We start from the raw sequence: 17,403 nt of genomic DNA on the forward strand, positions 1-17,403 counted from the left end.
CACAAGTGCCACAACTGTTAAGGGCACTATCATTTAATTTAATAGCTCTTAATCCTGAAGATGACTGAGTCACAGCAGGCACCTGCACAGGCAATCTTTGCTAAAGAACATTTAGTGGTAAAGTTTCATACTCTCATAGGAATTCGGATGATTTTTCTTTTTTATTTGCTTTTAAAAGAATTTCTGAGTAATAAGGAAAACTTGCTCATTAGATTCCAAATCTTAATAAAAGATGAAAAATGTTTGTTTGCTTTTCCCTAAAATACTGAAAGTTAATAAGAGGAGGTGTTAAACAGAACGCACTCGGCAAGGTTTTCTTCACAATCAAGCTGCAAGTCAATATGCCAAAATAAACCTTTTTTTTTTTTTCTCACAGTATGATAGAATTTAACATTCAATAACAGAAAAGAACTTACAGGAACTTACAGGTAAAACAATCTCTTAGAAAATTTCTGCTATGCCAGAGCTTCACATGACCCTTCACATTACTTCCTGCATTCATTTCCTAGAAGAAACAGAAACAAGACACATGTGAAACCAGTTACAATGTTAAAATAGCGTCTATTTCATTGTCTTAAAACATGTTATGAAGCAAGGCTTGGGAACACTCTTTATGTTGGTGTCTTCCAGATGATACACCTTAAAATAAAAATCCTGGAATTAAAAGACGGTCTGAAATAATTTTTATCAAATTCTTCACCAGATACAGATACCTATTAATCTGTCAGTATACTTTTACACTGATTTGAGATTAATCCTTCCTAAGCACAGAAAAACCATACATGATTTTCCCTCTATCAGCCACACTAGTGGAAAAGCCTTTGCATAGCCAGCTAACTCATATGGCTTTGCCAGAGTAACATTCAAGAATCAATGAAGCTTAATAAAATAAAAAAGCCAAAACATATAATTAGTTCTCCAGCAATGTTTTTACACAAATTTGCTCACAAAACAAAGAGTAAAATACATAAAACACTTGATTAAAATCATTGTCTCATGAAACTAGCAAACACAAACCTTGTCCTGCAAAGGACCCAAGCTGGCAAATTAGTTGAGCTGCACAGGATCACATGGTGGGTATGTTCTGCAGGCAACTCCTTGCTGGGTTGGATTGAAGCCCACAGCTGCTGCCCAGGATGGTTTGCTCCCTGCTGAAGACTCAGACAGGATACTGTGAAAAGGCTGCCGCAGACTATTACCCTCTGTTGCTCTTTCATACCAGCACCAATGACGATGCCAGAGACAATGAAGCATCAAGCACTGACTATGGTGCTGTTAGGGTATATGTGTGGGGTGTGAGAAGTTGGGGGGGGGGGGGAAGGAGGGGGTTTGGGGTGTTTATCAAGTGCATGGAGCGCTCAGGCAGTTTTCTCCTCAATGCTTCCAGAAAGGCAGAAGGATGATGAAAGAGTCAACAGATCCCACAAGTCAACAATTAGTTATGCAGTTGATGTGGGCAAGAGGGTTTTAGATTATATATGATCATGGGATATTTTATGAGGACAGAAAATTGTTCAGCAGAGATGCTGTCCACTTAAGTGAGGGAAAACCTTTTTGTCAACAGGCTGGTTAATCCAGTGATGATATTTTCAAACTACAAATAGCAGGGTTAGGAGAGGATGACCAGTAATCGAGAGAGGAAGTGAAGGACCAGGTTGTCAATCAAACAGTATGGGACAAAGTCAACAGGAGGCAAACTGTAAGCAAAAACCGAGGGCTGTAAGCATCCCACCCCAATTGTGGACATGTTTATAGGGAAAGCCTTATAGGCAGAAGTATGGGTAAAGTTATTCTACCGTTCCTTGGAAATCAGCATGCTTTTGAATCTCTCCAAAAGAGCCTGTATACTAATGCACACAGCATAAGGAACAGGAGGAATTAAGAGGTCTGTATGCAGGTGGAGAACAACTTCACTGGGATCAAAGACATGGGTAGATAGCTCACGTGAGCGGAAATAGAAAATGTTTCTACCGGCCTTATCTGCAGCATAAGGAAGACCGTAGAAAATTGTGTCCCACTGCTGATGGAAATCTGTCACATAGGATATGAAGAAAGCCAATACACTGCATGCCTTTTCCATCTCACTCTTTAGTGACAAAACCATCCCTCAACAATCCCAGGTCCCTGAGACCAGTGGGAAAGCCTAGGGCAAGATTTCTTCTCAGTGAGGGAAGATCAGGTTAGGAAGTATTTAAACAAACTGGATACACACAGTTTCACAGGTCATAATGAGATGCACCCATACATATTGAGGGATGGCTGATGTCATTGTGAGAGCACTCAACTCAAAAAAGATCACAGTGATTGGGGTGGAGGGAAGAAATTCCCTAGATTGGAAGGGAATAAGTATCATCTCTACTTTCAAGAAAATCAGTCAGAGTCTCACCTCGACTCCTAGGAAAGGAATGGAAAAATTAAACCTGAAAATCATTGCCAGACACAAGAGGAATAAGAAGTTGTTTGGGCACCATAAGCATGGATATATGGAGGAGAAATTGTGCCTGACCAATCTGATAGCCTTTCACAATAGGAACGCTGACCCAAAGGACAAGGAGAGAACATTGCTTATCTTAATAATGTTTCTGTCAGAGTCTCCCATTGTCTTCTCCCTGACAAATTGATGAAACACAAAATAGATGGAGAGTGAGACAAACACAAAACTTGCTGAACTGTTGGGCAAAAAAGGTTGTGGATCAGTAGCACAAAGTTCAGTTGGAGGCCAGTTATCAAGGGCACACCCTAGGTGTCCATATAAGACTGAATACTGTTCAGCAAGTCATCAATAACTTGCAAGGTGAGACAGAGTGCAAAGAAAATACAAAACTAAGATTAGCTGATACATCAGAAGGTTGTGTTGCTATGCAGAAGGACCTTGAGAGGCTGAGAAATGGGCCAATGGTAACCTCATGAAGTTCAGCAAAGGGAAATGCAAATTCCTGCACTTGGCAGGCATAATAGTTTTCCCTGTGAGGGTGGTCAATCAATGGCACAGGTTGCCCAAGATATATCTACATCCTTGCAGACACTCAAAACTCAGCTAGGCATAGTCCAAAGCAATGTGTGCTAGGTGATCCTGCTTTGACGAGAAGGCTGGGCAATCTCCAGAGATCCCTTCCAAACTCAACAGTTCTATGGTTCTGTAAAGCATTTTATTTAACTTGTCTCTGCTTAAAATAAATTGAAAAGAGGTTAAATTAATCACCCATGAAATCTCTTCTCCATGACGCAATCAACCTCATTGTGCTTTAGCTAGCGTAAAATGCATAAAAAGGTTATAGCTGAAAACTAGCAACATATAGTAATCCTGAGCCTAATGAATGCCAAAGTGTCTTTTGGACTCTCTGATATTAATGGCAAGACTTTACAATCATAGATTAAAAGCAACAGAAGAAATTCATATACTCTGATCCAATTCATTGTCTCCCTCTCCAAAGACATTCAAAATCCACCTGGATGTATTCCTGTGTAACCTGCTCTAGATGACCCTGCACTGGCAGAGGGGTTGGACTGGGTGATCTCCAGAGGGCCCTTCCAGCCCTAACAATTTTGTGATTCTGTGATTGTAAAAGACAAAAATTTTCCCCAATAGTTCCTGCCTGTAACTCTCCTAGTTTTCCACGAGAGAGCAAATATACTTAATCATAGAACTTCAGGCAGATATTCACATTTAATATTTAAAATGGATTAAGAACAAATGCATCAAATGTATTTCATTCTATAATGAAAAGATATACTCAAAAAGCAAACAAACATTACTCTGACTACTCTAAAAAATCGGATAGCACACACTCTAAAAATGTGAGTCAATTGTATTGAGTTCAGTGGAATGGTATTTCATGACATCTCACACTAAATTAAAACACCAATGCTTACATGAGCATTCATGAGTTTATGACAGCATGACCCAAAGAACTGTTCCACAGCATTTGCAAAAATCAACCCCTGGAATTAGTTTTATAACTCATGAAGACCAGAAGCACAATGAGATAGACTGCAGAAAGTTCAAAGAAATATATTATAGTCAATATGTTACTTAGAGGGAAAAAAACAATTAGCAGTTGAAATCATACATCTTCAAGGGAGCAAATTAAGCTTTTATGTTACCATAAGCTTTTCCTCTTTACAAGTATGAATTTGAGCTGTTGAAAAAGTACAACTAAAAATTACATTTCAAACTCTCTAACAACTTATTTTCTTAAAGAAAAGGCCAACAGCAAATGCCTATTTTATTCATTGCCAGGGAGAACAAATGCATGTTAAACATACAGTACAGTTCTGTACATAAGTACTCATACAAAGGTACACTGTATGTATATAGTCACATGGGTATCTTTTGTGTTCATGTTGCTATGGAAACAAACTTCTCTGCCAAACACATTGTTACAAAGACATTCTACTTCTTAAACAGTGTGACTATGTGTCTTTTTTTTAAATTAAGGAAAAAAGCTAGTGTGAAAGGTTATGGAGAGCTCTCTGCAGTCAAGAGCATGTGAAGGTAACAAAATTATAACATCTGAAATGCGAAGACTTTTCATTCCGTATTGTTTGTGTACTTGGATCTCACGTTAGAGGCTATCCCAAAAGGCAGTAGATTACAAGCATAAAGTCACAACACTACTGGTTTGGCATAATATAGAAGATGCAGATAAACCTGGAATTTTCTCTGATTTGGAGAAAACAAAATTTATAGGAAAATTTCACTATGGAACTACCCATATCAAACACCACATCCATTTAAAAGAGGGCAAATCATCAGAATTATGTTACATGTATTTAGGTTCCTATTTTTTCACAGAACATTAAACAATCTCTATTCAATACCTGTATCTGTTTTATTTATCTTGGTCCATCTGCTCTGCAAATGTTCTTGCAAAGCAGTTTCCCATGGCAACATCAAATATCACATAGTCTCAGTCTTCTGTCAAAGCCCTTCTAACCGATTCACTCCTGAATTTCAAGCACCATATTTTTCTGCAGTATGGAAGTAAATAAATAAATGGAGTATTTCATCAAGAAAAAATGAAAAGCACCACATGAATGAAACAAGTACCCATGAATAAGCCCCTCTATTTAGGGGTTTATTCTTTATTTTATTGTTTTAATAATTTCATTTTAGGAGAGCATTACATTTAAATCATCTAAGGTGGGATGGGACATATATGTTATAAAAAAACCCCTGTCAATCTGATGGCACTTTTTACTTGATTAAATTTCAAAATCATTATGTTATATGGAGCAAAATAAATTGTGCATGGCACAAGTTTTAAAGAATAAGATCCCACTATGCTGGAAAATAAGTTTTGGAATGAAAAGCTCACAAAGAAATATAAATAAGAAGAAAATTTCTCAATACATTTTTATGTAGGATAAAACACTAATACACTGATCTCATTAAAGTAACACATATTTTACCTGAGACTCTATCTAAAGAATTTAAGACACAGTAGAAATATAAATTTTAAAGTGGAAATCTTCTGCAAAACTCTCTTAAAGGAAGCATCCAAAAAAAACCACAAACCCCTCAGTAAATATCATGCTAGTCCTGAGAACACTAATTCTGTGTGAAATTGCAACACAAGCATTGTTCAAGCTGCAAATTATTGTTTTAATTTATGAAAACTACCCTACTGAATTTCAGTCTGATACCTTTATTTTAGATTTGTCTGTCCAAACCCACCAGAATCAGCTAGGAACAGACCTTATGGAGATTTGAAATGTAATCAGATCTTCCTGGTCACTTCTACAACACCATACTTTACTTTGTTGTAGTTCTTAACTTAGAGCTACTTTAAAATCTACAATTTTGCAATCTCAGATCCACAGTACACAGCAGGATTAAATTTCCATAATTACTTTCTACCAGCATCATCTCCTGTCCTGGTTTTGGCTGGGATAAAGTTAATATTCTTCTTAGCAGCTGTCACAATGCTGTGTTTTGCATTCAATATGAAAGCAGTGCTGGTAACTCTGATGTTTTGGGTTGTTGCTTATTAGTTCTTTCCCTAAATCAAGGACTTTTCATGTTTCCCATGCTCCGTCAATGAGGAGTGTACAAGAAGCTGTGAGGGAGCATAGCTGGGACAGCTGACCTGAACTGGCCAAAGGAATATTCCATACCATAGAATGTCATGCCCAGTTTATATACTGGGGAAGTTGATCAGAAGGGGCCAATCACTGCTTTGGGACAGGAAGAGCATCAATCAGGAGGTGGTGAGCAACTGTGTTGTGTATCACCTCTTTCACTTGGGTTTTATTCATAGAATCATTACTCCTTTTCATTACTGATATTAGTAGTAGTAGTTATAGTAATTGTAGTGTAACAATAAGAACTATTGTCGCAGGTTTGGCCTAGCTTTTTACCAACCCTGGACTGGCCCCCCTTCGCGCCCCCACCCCCCCACCCCACCCCCACCCCCTCAAAAGCCTCCCCAGCAAAGGGAAGTAAAACTGAAAAGAAACAAACTCAAAAGAAACCGAACTGAATAAAAAGAAGAAATTATATTTTCTGACATTCACAACCACACTGTATACACAGTACGTAGGATCCCACCCCCAGGGGAAAGGGAAAAGGGGACTGATCAACCAGAAAACTGGGAAGAAACAGAACCAAACAAAAAAAAAAAAGAGACAGACAAACACAATTAAAAACTTCAAGGAAGGGGAACAAGCATGAAATAATCTCACCCAGGACAGGAGAACCACCAACAACCGGAGGGATCAGACTCCAGGCTCTCCCACCAGCAACCCCAACCAAGGAAAAGGCACAACCAAAACAAAAACCACTCCTCCCCTGCTATGTGGAAGACACGTGTGGAATACTTGTAACTTCCTTAGATACAATGGTTACTGGGGAAGCCATGGGTCAAACCACTACAACTATTATTATTGTTATTGTTCTTAACATTGTTCTTATCATTGTTATTACTATTAAATTATATTTTGTTTCAATTATTAAGCTGCTCTTAACCCATGAGTTTTCTTTTTCTGATTCTTCTTCCCACAGAAGGGGATTGAGGCAGGGAGTGGGCAAGTGGCTCCCTGGTAATTAGTTGCTGGCTGGGGTTAAACCACAAAATGTCCTTTCACCTATACCCTTCCTTGGGGTATTGGTGGGTTCTCCCAGGCATTCTCTTCTGCTCACCTTCCAATTTGGGCCAAACAGGCTTTACAGATTGATCTAGATTGCTGGTCTCTATGGTGAAGTTCTGTACAATAATTCTGATATTTTTAGTTATAAAGGCTTCTTTGCATGTCTTAGATATAAATGACACTGTGTACTAATGTAGCAAATGTGGCATTTCTATGAAGCACAGGACAGATCTACAATAGTGGGACAACTCAGTTGGTCTGTTGCATATGCAGGACGTCCAGTCCACTCTATGAACGTATGCAAATATTGCTGGAGGGACAAGTCCAAAATACAAATACAAGAGCCCTCTACCTGCAAACAAGAACACATTAAATATCTCTTTACAAAACCACCTATAAGCTCAACTCGTACCTTTCCAATGGTTTTCTGCTACTCATCAGCCAAAGTACAGTGCATACAATTATCAGTAGGCAGAAGTTCTCACTTTTTGTGATGAACAATAGATGTATTTTATCATCACGCTCTAAAAAACTTTATTCTGTAGTCCTTTTTAATAGGTCATTAAAATATGCCCTTGAATTGATGAGCAATAACTTTATGATTTCAAATGTGTTTTATTTCTCAAGCAAAGACGGGGTAGCACTTCTGCCATCAGTCACCAGGGTGATGCTAAAAACTGGTAAGTCAATCCTTAATTGTATGAACCTACCCATGAACGTGTTTTATTATTCTTTACTATATACAAAATGTTTCCCTTGAATGTGTAGGTTGGTTTTCAAGAAAGTAAAAGGTAAAAACATTTCAGCCAAAATTACAGTGAAAGCTATAAAAAGTAAATTACTGCAAGTTTTCATCAAACCACACTTACTCTGTGTTTACCTCTTCATGGAAGGATTAGATTTTGACTCATTCTAAAATACCATAATAAAAACATCAGTGAAGAAATGATCAGTTATAGTCAATTTCATGACATGCAATAGATACATGTGAAATAAACTGATTACAAGCAGAACATGTTTTGAAAAATAATTTTCAAATATGCTACTTCAAAAGTAATGATTTAATCTAAAAATAAATACAAATTCTTAAAGGACTAGCATCCCACTTTTCCTGACAGTGTCTAAAAGGTTATAAAGCCTTTAAATTATTAGAATCTATTCTAGAAATGGCTGAGAAGCCAGGTCCATACTCATTTATCCTTTGTCCTTTTAAGCTTTCCGAGTGCTGTGTAGCCATAGTAACTATGCCTTTTCTCTGCAAAATCCATTAGCTGGTTTCATCTGAGATTCAATACTACCATAATCAAAGCCAAAGATTAAAAAAAAGTTGTGATTAAAAAAAAGATTGTTGGTGACATGCATTACATTTAAAAGCAATTTCTGCATATCTATGCTTTATACATAACAGCAAAAGAAACCAAAATGTTAAAAGGACATCAAAAGATGCATTCAAAATTAATTTTAAAACTAGGTTACCATCAGGAATTACAGGCTACTACCTCAAACTGGCTGTCTGAACAAAACTAGCTCTCATTTGCATTAAGTCAGTCAGTGCTGCTGGCTGGCCATCAATGAAAGAGTTCAGCAGATCACTTTGCAACCTTGCCATCTCACTCCCTTTCTGACAGTGGACTATGCTGCAAGCATTAGAAAGGGAGACCAGGATTTGCACTGTAATTTGAATAAGGCCACACAAAAGAAGAAAATCACCTTTCTTCCTACAGTATTATTTGTGTGACAATACAGACAAACAACAAATAATCAGCTGTATTTTTATTGTAGAAGAATTCTGTTGATAGGAAGTAGAAAATCTTGGACTCGTTCCATATAGACAACTTTGAAAGATGGCAGATGTTTCAGAAGACTAGGATAAGTTCTATCCTGTATCCTATTTGGATATGTTGTTTTTAGCCCCAGAAACCCTGAACAACTTCAAATGCCATCTCAGTCCTGACACTGGGTACAGGTAAACTAAGGTAATGACATTGCGACTGTTTGCTCAAATCCTAATTACCTGAAATTACACTTGGTAACTAGGAGAAGGCACATTTTTTGGCAAGTAGCTGGAATATATTCCACAGCTGGAATTTGCAAGTGTAGGAATATATTCCACAACCCCTTAATTTAAGAAAAAAAGAATTCCTTGAATTGAAGAATTGTACTGGATACCACATTCCTTAACTGAAAATTTCCACTTCCTCCTCAGCTGTTCAACTGTTAGTTCAATGTCTGTCGATTTTTCTACTTCCATTCACTTCTGCATTATAGAATCATAGAATCATAGAATCATAGAATTGATTGGGTTGGAAAAGACCTCCAAGATCATCGAGTCCAACCCTTGATCCAACTCTAGTCCATTTACTAGATCATGGCACCCAGTGCCACGTCCAGTCTGTGTTTAAAAATCTCTAGGGATGGTGAATCCACCACCTCTCTGGGCAGCCCATTCCAATGCCTGGTTACTCTCTCTGGAAAGAAGTTTTTTCTGATATCCAACTTAAATTTCCCCTGGCAGACCTTAAGCCCGTGCCCCCTTGTCCTATTGCTGACTGCCTGGGAGAAGAGACCAACCCCCACCTGGCTAGAACTTCCCTTCAGGTAGTTCTAGACAGTGATGAGGTCACCTCTGAGCCTCCTCTTCTCCAGGCTAAACAACCCCAGCTCCCTCAGCCTCTCCCCATAGGACTTGTGCTCCAGTCCCTTCACCAGCCTTGTTGCTCTTCTCTGGACCCGCTCCAGCACCTCAATATCCTTTCTGAACTGAGGGGCCCAGAACTGAACACAGTACTCAAGGTGTGGCCTCACCAGTGCAGAGTACAGGGGAAGGATCACTTCCCTGGTCCTGCTGGCCACGCTATTTTTGATACAGGCCAGGATCCCATTGGCCTTCTTGGCCACCTGGGCACACTGTTGACTCATGTTGAGCTTCCTGTCAATTAGTACTCCAAGGTCCCTTTCTGCCTGGCTGCTCTCCAGCCACTCTGTGCCCAGCCTGTAGCGCTGCAGGGGGTTGTTGTGGCCAAAGTGCAGGACCCGGCACTTGGCCTTGTTGAACTTCATCCCATTGGAATCAGTCCATCTCTCAAGTATATCCAGATCCCTCTGCAGAGCCCTCCTGCCTTCCAGCAGGTCGACACTCCCTCCCAACTTGGTGTCATCAGCAAATTTGCTGATGATGGTCTCAATCCCCTCAACTAAATCATCAATAAAGATGTTAAACAGGACTGGACCCAATACAGACCCCTGGGGAACACCACTGGTGACTGGCCGCCAGCTGGATGCAGCTCCATTCACCAGCACTCTCTGGGCCTGACCCTCCAGCCATCTCTTAATCCAGGAGAGGGTACACTTGTCCAAGCCATGGGCTACCAGCTTTTTCAGGAGTATATTATGGGAGACAGTATCAAAGGCCTTGCTGAAGTCTAGATAGACCACATCCACAGCCTTCCCCTCATCCACCAGGTGGGTCACCTGATCGTAGAAAGAGATCAGGTTGGTCAGACAGGACCTACCCCTCCTAAACCCATGCTGGCTGGGTCTAATCCCTTGTCCACCCTGAAGGTGCTGTGTGATTGCACTCAGGATGAACTGCTCCATAACCCTGCCAGGCACGGAGGTCAGGCTGACAGGCCTGTAGTTGCCAGGGTCCTGCTTGCAGCCCTTTTTGTGGATTGGGGTGACATTGGCCAACCTCCAATCATCTGGGACCTCCCCAGAGAGCCAGGACTGTTGGAAGATGATGGAGAGAGGTTTGGCAAGCTCTTCTGCCAGCTCCTTCATCACCCTGGGATGGATCCCATCTGGTCCCATAGACTTGTTAGGATCCAGCTGGCTCAGTAAGTCGGTCACTATTTCCTCCTGGAATACAGGAGGGGTATTCAGCTCCCTCTCCCTGTCCTCAGCTCCAGAGGCCAGTTGTCTTGAGGGCCACCTGTCTTACTGGTGAAAACTGAGGCAAAGTAGGTGTTAAGTACCTCAGCCTTCTCCTCATCTTCCTTAACTATATTTCCCTGCAAGTCCAACAGAGAATGGAGGTTTCCCTTGCCCCTCCTTTTGTTATTAATGTATTTCTAAAAGGACTTTTTGTTATCCCTAACTGAAATAGCCAAATTTACTTCAAATTCCACTTTTCTTTCCCTAATTTTTTTCCTGCATGACCTAGCTCTATCTGTAAATTCTTCGTAAGTAGCCAGCCCTTTTTTCCATAGTCTGTAAACTTTCTTTTTATCCCTGATTTCTCGCAGAATCTCCCTATTTAAACAAGCCGGCCGTCTTCCCCTCCGGCTGGCCTTTCGGCACACTGGGACAGCCTGTTGCTGTGTATTCAAAATCTCCCTCTTAAAACATGTCCATCCCTCCTGGACCCCCTTGCCTTTAAGGGTTGTTTCCCAGGGTATGCTCTGAATCAGTTCTTTGAATAGGCCAAAATCTGCTCTCCGGAAGTCCAAGGTAGAGGTTTTAATGGTGGCCCTCCTTACATCCCTGAGGACTGAAAATTCTATTATTTCATGGTCACTATTATATTAGAATCAAACATGATTCAAAGATGAAATCTCTGCCATGGTGAGAAGTGTGCATATTTGGGCTGGGGGAAGGGAGGATGTCCACTAATAAGAGAAAATGAATCCATTTTATTTCTGCTTTCTAGCTCCTTATCCTGTTACTGCCTTTCTTGTAACAAATCACAAGACAAAACAGAAGGGACATGTTCTGCATGATTATTTTTAAGAGACCTCAAAATCTTCAAGATGAAATCACACTTCCATTCAACAGCAGGAAAAAAAAAATTTCATGAGAGTTACCTGAATCTAAACCTTCTGCTTTTTCTCTGTAATATAAAACTTGCAAAACCGTGACTTAATTGAAGCTAATAGCAAAAGTGCCATAACTTTCAATAGGGTGAAGATTTCACCCTATTTAATGACAAGGATGATAAAACAAAGGATTAAGTCATGTTTTCTCTGTCACTATGGTAGAGTACAAAGTCATGTTATCATAGTTGCTACATCTGACTTGTCCAATGATTTTATAATCATCAGCTTGGCCCTGGTCTAAATCAGAATGACAGCACATTTTGGAAATCACAGATCAAAGCTTAGTAATAGCTTCTGGGAGTTCAACACTCAAAGACGCGCAAAATGCTTCTTTCCAAATATTCTTTGTTCTGTCTTTCAAACAAAAACAGGCAGAGGTTCACCTTTACTTGAAAACACTATAAGCATATTGAGGAAGGCAGGGATTTTCTTAACAGTTAGGACATTTTGACAAGATATTTAAGAGATCCAGATTCAGTCTTGTCCTACACATCAAGATACTCAAAGAGACAAACCTGACTACTTAAATAAAAAGAAAAATAGAAACCCTTTATCATTAGCAATGACATTACAATTTTGTCCACTCAGGCTATAGAACAAAGTACTTCTATCCATATTGACATAATACTCAGTGAATGGTTATTTTTAGTAGAAGAGAGCAAAACACACAGTTCCTTTCATTTTTTTAACCCAGTCTTTCTGATGCAAAAGGCTGATAATTGGAAGCAGCACTGATGGGATAAATCACAAGAAATCAAATCCAGCTCTGAACAGAATTCAAAGAAATAGAATTAATTAATTAATTGATTGATTGATTGATTGATTGATTAATACATAAATACATACATACATAAATCAATTAAAAAAAAAAAAAAGCTGAAGATTTGATATAGTATAAAGAGGCGTAGGTGCAGAATCCAATGACAGCTTTTGCAAGTACTACAACTTAGAATGCCTTGAAAAACAACAGTAATTTTCTGTTCCCAGAGGCTTCAAATCACAATACTGCACAGCATTTTCTATGTACATGCCTGCTTAAGTAACTTTACCATTCACCTACATTTATTTCATAAAGTTTTTGTCAAAATTTAAAAGGTATTGATCTTTCCTTTTCTCATGAAACTGAAAGAGATACCAAAACTTTAAGCCGCATATTTTCATAGCTTTAATTTTCCCTTCATTTAACTCTAGGGTGTTAATGTCTTTAAAGACCTAGGAATATTCCACAAGCTTTAAATTTTGGGGGAACACAAGCTAAACCTCTCTTTAAAAACTGAAGTACCAATTAAAATAAAGTTGTAAGTGGACTAGTCATGGGAAGTTTAATTTTGCTTGCCATTAGAAAACAAAAGAATGTCACAAAAAAATTTGCCCATATTTGAGGAGGCTCTATGAGCATGTTTTCTGTGTTGAAGGATATTTTTTTTCTCACATAAACCTCTCTTCTTACTCTCCATTCCAATACTCTGCAGTTGCCATAGTTACCATTTTACATGACCACACTGTTAGTGGTGACCTCACATGCAATAAATCCCCAAAGGCTTCAGGTTTGAAAATATTTCAAGATTTATACATGAATTTTCACTAAAAGATTGGTAGGTGCCAAGGCACATTCCAACAAATGTCTCTTTTGAAGACTGGAGATTTTATTTGTTGAACCGAAAACTTTCAGCCACAATGAAAATATAAGAACTGACTAAAGTACAGGATCTGGAACTATGGCACGACTCACTAATTATATTCTAAGAATTTAGACATGCAATTTTTATTATTATTCATATGGTTTTAAACAATGAAGGTGGTCCAACTGTAAACAAGTTTCCTCTTTCCAAATTCCAAAAAATAATGAAGAAAAATCCTTAAATGTTCCTAAACCACAACACAGTAAGTAGGACCTGAGAGTTTACAGACTGACCTTCCCAAATCGTTTCAACACAGCTATCAGGAGCAACCATTCTCCTGAGCTTGACAGATAAAAAAACCAAGCCATAGTGATGGCAATCTATGTCAGATGTCACACCACTAACAGTTAAATCACTTAACTACTGTCCCATAATAAAAAAGTAGATATATTGAATTTCTGTGTGAGGTCCCACAGCCTAGCTCTTAAGGAATAGGGAATATAAAAAACTCTGCTTGAAGGAATTCTGTATTGTGTCTAAAATCTTTTATGTAATACAGATTAGTGTGTATTGATTGATACATGAAAATCAGGTATACATTGCACCTATCCAAGAAGTAGAACTTTCAAAAAGCAGAAATGAATCTTTGTTTACCAAAGGAAGTGTTAGATCCTCCGACCTTTCTGGAAGTGACCAAATATGCAAAGGGATAACTCTTTGTCTCATAGAAGAAACCACAAACATTATTATAGAAATTGCCCTAGCTTCCAAATACGTGATTGTCACCAAAAAAATAAGTAAAGATCGAATACATATTTTAACAAATTAGAATAAACTACATCCTGTTCAGTTCCTTCAATTCTGTTAGATCAGATGCCATATATGCCGCTCAGCTTTTCTTTTGTCTTTCCTACTCCCCAAATCAAGATAACATAGCGAGATGACAGGAATCCATCTGGATTACACTGATATGATGCTACTCAGGAAAGAGACCTAATGCAGTTATGAAAACATCGTATCTGTCCACTTATTTGCATATACACAATTTGTAAACCAAAATTTTCATCACAGAGCATCACTAGATCAACAGTTAACACTAAGGATCAAATGTGAGAGAACGTTATTCTCATATTCATCCTGTGATCTTTCACAAGCAAAGCAGCATCACCCTGTTCCTTATCTTTTAAGACTGTACTCTTATGTGAGCACACCTGAAGATTCCATGCTGCTTTTAACCTTAGAATAACAATGACAAAAGCCATCTGTGACAACCCAGCACTTTGTCATAGATGTATTTATTTCCACACCTAGTATGTTTGGCATCTTTCTCACTTACATATGGCCACAATTTTTTAAGTTGCTCTTTTGATGACACTAACCCTGTTGATCTCACATTTTCCCATATAAACAGAGCAACTAGAAGGGTTCTTCTCTTACCAACACTTCCCACCTTGGCCTGGCATGAAAACAAGAGGATAGTGGAAAATCAGTGGATTACCTAGAGGTAGATGAAACAGATGTAAGTGCTTCCCTTGAGCCTCAGAAATGAGGAAGCCAGATTTCTGTACTTGTTGATTGGCTTTTTAGGTGAATTATGTTAACAATACACTATCACCTTTTCAAAAATATTTTGGTCTCTCTGCACAGACTGCCACATTTCCATGGGTATTTAAAAATCCTTGCTCACACTAACAACTAGTATCAAACAAGTTTTCCTCCTAACATCAACAATGATCAGCAATGAAAACTGTCCACAGTGTAGGGCTCAAAGGTCTGTGATCAAAAGCACCAAGTGCAGATGGAGGCCAGCCATCAAAGGCACACCCCATGTGTCAATACAAGAGGTAACATTATTTAATATCTTCATCATTAACTTGAAAGAATGGACAGAGTGCACCTTCAGCAAGTTCACAGATAATGCAAAACTAAGAGACACATCAGAGGATTGCAGGCTGAGAAAAGAGCAAAAGAACTTCATAAAATGCAACAACAGGGAAATGCAAAGTCCCATACCTGCAGAGAAATGACACCAGGCCACCAGCATGGGCTGATGGACAACTTGCTGGGAGTAGTTTTGCAGAACTGGACCTGAGAGTCCTGGTGGACAAGCTGACCGTGACACAGCAGTGCACCCTCACAGCAAAGAAGGCCCATGGCAACTTGATCCCTTCAGGAGGTCAAAGGAAGTGCTCCTTTCTCTCCGCTCAGTACAGTGAGAAACTTCTAGAGTGCTGACTCTGGTCCTGAGCTCCTCAGTACAAGAGACACATGAGCATAGTGAAGAAAGTTCAGCAAAGGGCAACAAATATGATTAAGGGACAGGAGCGTATTTTGTACAGGAAGCCGAGAGAGATGGGAGCACTCAGGACAGTAAACAGAAGCCTCCATGGGACCTTACACGTGTTTATAAACTTAATGGGAGGCATAAAAGACAGAGAAAGGCTCTTGCCCGTGGTGCCCAGTCACAGGACACAGGGATATAGGTACGGACAGAAATACACGGAGTTGCAGTTAAACATGAGGAAAACCTTTCCTATTTTCAGATTGGGCAAACATTGGAAAATGTCACCAAGGTTGCTTGTGGAATCTTTATCCTTGTATAAGCTCAACAAATCCCTTGACACAGCCCTGTGCAATGTACTCTAGGTGACCCTGCTGTGAGCAGGAAAGTTGTGCTGAACAGTCTCCAGAGGTCCTTCCAACTTCAACTATTCTGTGATTGTGTTAAGAAACAACATATCTGGTTTTAAAATAGGGAACTCAGGCAAGCCTTCTCACCCACACTGAGAATTAACGTGTCTACACACTGTTTTGTTATGAGGCACTATATTTTTGCATAGAGTTGACTTCACGAACAATTGAACAACTATATTCCCATTATGTCTGACTGACTATTGCTTTAAAAGTAAGAATTATACTCGTGCCAAATTAATTGTGGAAAAAATATAATTTCAAACCAAACAAATAAACTAGGGAAGGACACATAACTAGTGACAGGGTGCATAAACTTCACTAGGTCACAGAGAATCTGGTGCTTGTTTCCTTATGATAATAAAATATATGGGATATCTTAAAAGTAAGATAGAGAGATATACTAACATAGCCTTTTGCCTCTATACTGTGATTTCTGCAAAAAGGAAATAATAGTGGCTTTCTGTGATGGTGCCTCTCAGAGATAGCATTAGCAAATTTACACGACTAGCAAACCTAGTGTGGCGCTTTGCTAAACTGATCAAGTCTTACTCAACAAGCTGAGGTAAGTACAACTGTAAGTTTGTAAGGTAAGATGCACATGTAAAGAAACTGTTGTCTTAAAGTTGGAGTAAAAGGTTTAAGTTAGTGCCTTAGGAAATCCAATTTCTGAAACAGGAGAAACATGCAAAGCCCTGCCTTACCAGTGACTTCATCCTCTCTGACTTAATGTTTTTAGTCCACAATCCAGTGGATTACATTCACACAACTTCACTGTATAACTCATTTTCTCTACGAGAGAGTGCATTATTATGCCTTTACATTATTAAACCCCAAAACTGTAATTGCCCTAGCAAATTTGTGCAACGTACTTGTCAGAAAATATATATACCCTGAATTCCTAAAGTGAATGGCTAATGCTAAGAAAAATCTTCATAAAGAAACTGTCATAGGACCAAAAGCATTTTTATCTTAAACTTTCATTTTCCCTGTACTCAGGAAATGAAGACCAAACTAAAGCACAACAACAACAACAACCAAACAAAAGAGCCCAACTCCATTTTACTTATGCACAAGGAAGGTACATAATCTCAGAATTTTATTCTAGTAAATACTCAGGGAATATTGGCATTTCAAACCACTGCTATATTGCAATATTCTACACTCCATAAACTCAAGTTTGGCCA

At 38.9% G+C, this 17,403-nt stretch overlaps 1 protein-coding gene across 6 annotated transcripts in view; it reads right to left on the reverse strand.

Annotated features, from left to right (window-relative positions):
• MARCHF1 (membrane associated ring-CH-type finger 1) overlaps positions 1 to 17,403 on the reverse strand; it is a 242,705-nt gene that overhangs the window by 160,631 nt on the left and 64,671 nt on the right. For 2 of the 6 annotated variants that reach the window (XM_071556187.1, XM_071556190.1), the window contains exon 2: positions 427 to 505. The exons of 2 other annotated variants lie outside the window; for them this stretch is intronic. The gene's annotated coding sequence lies outside the window, so the exon portion shown is untranslated. Of the gene's footprint in view, positions 1 to 416; positions 506 to 1,017; positions 1,082 to 17,403 lie in introns of those variants that run through there. 2 more of the 6 variants (XM_071556191.1, XM_071556189.1) reach the window with 2 other exon arrangements.

Source organism: Pithys albifrons, chromosome 5, assembly GCF_047495875.1.
Source record: "Pithys albifrons albifrons isolate INPA30051 chromosome 5, PitAlb_v1, whole genome shotgun sequence".
Taxonomy (NCBI): Eukaryota; Metazoa; Chordata; class Aves; order Passeriformes; family Thamnophilidae; genus Pithys; species Pithys albifrons.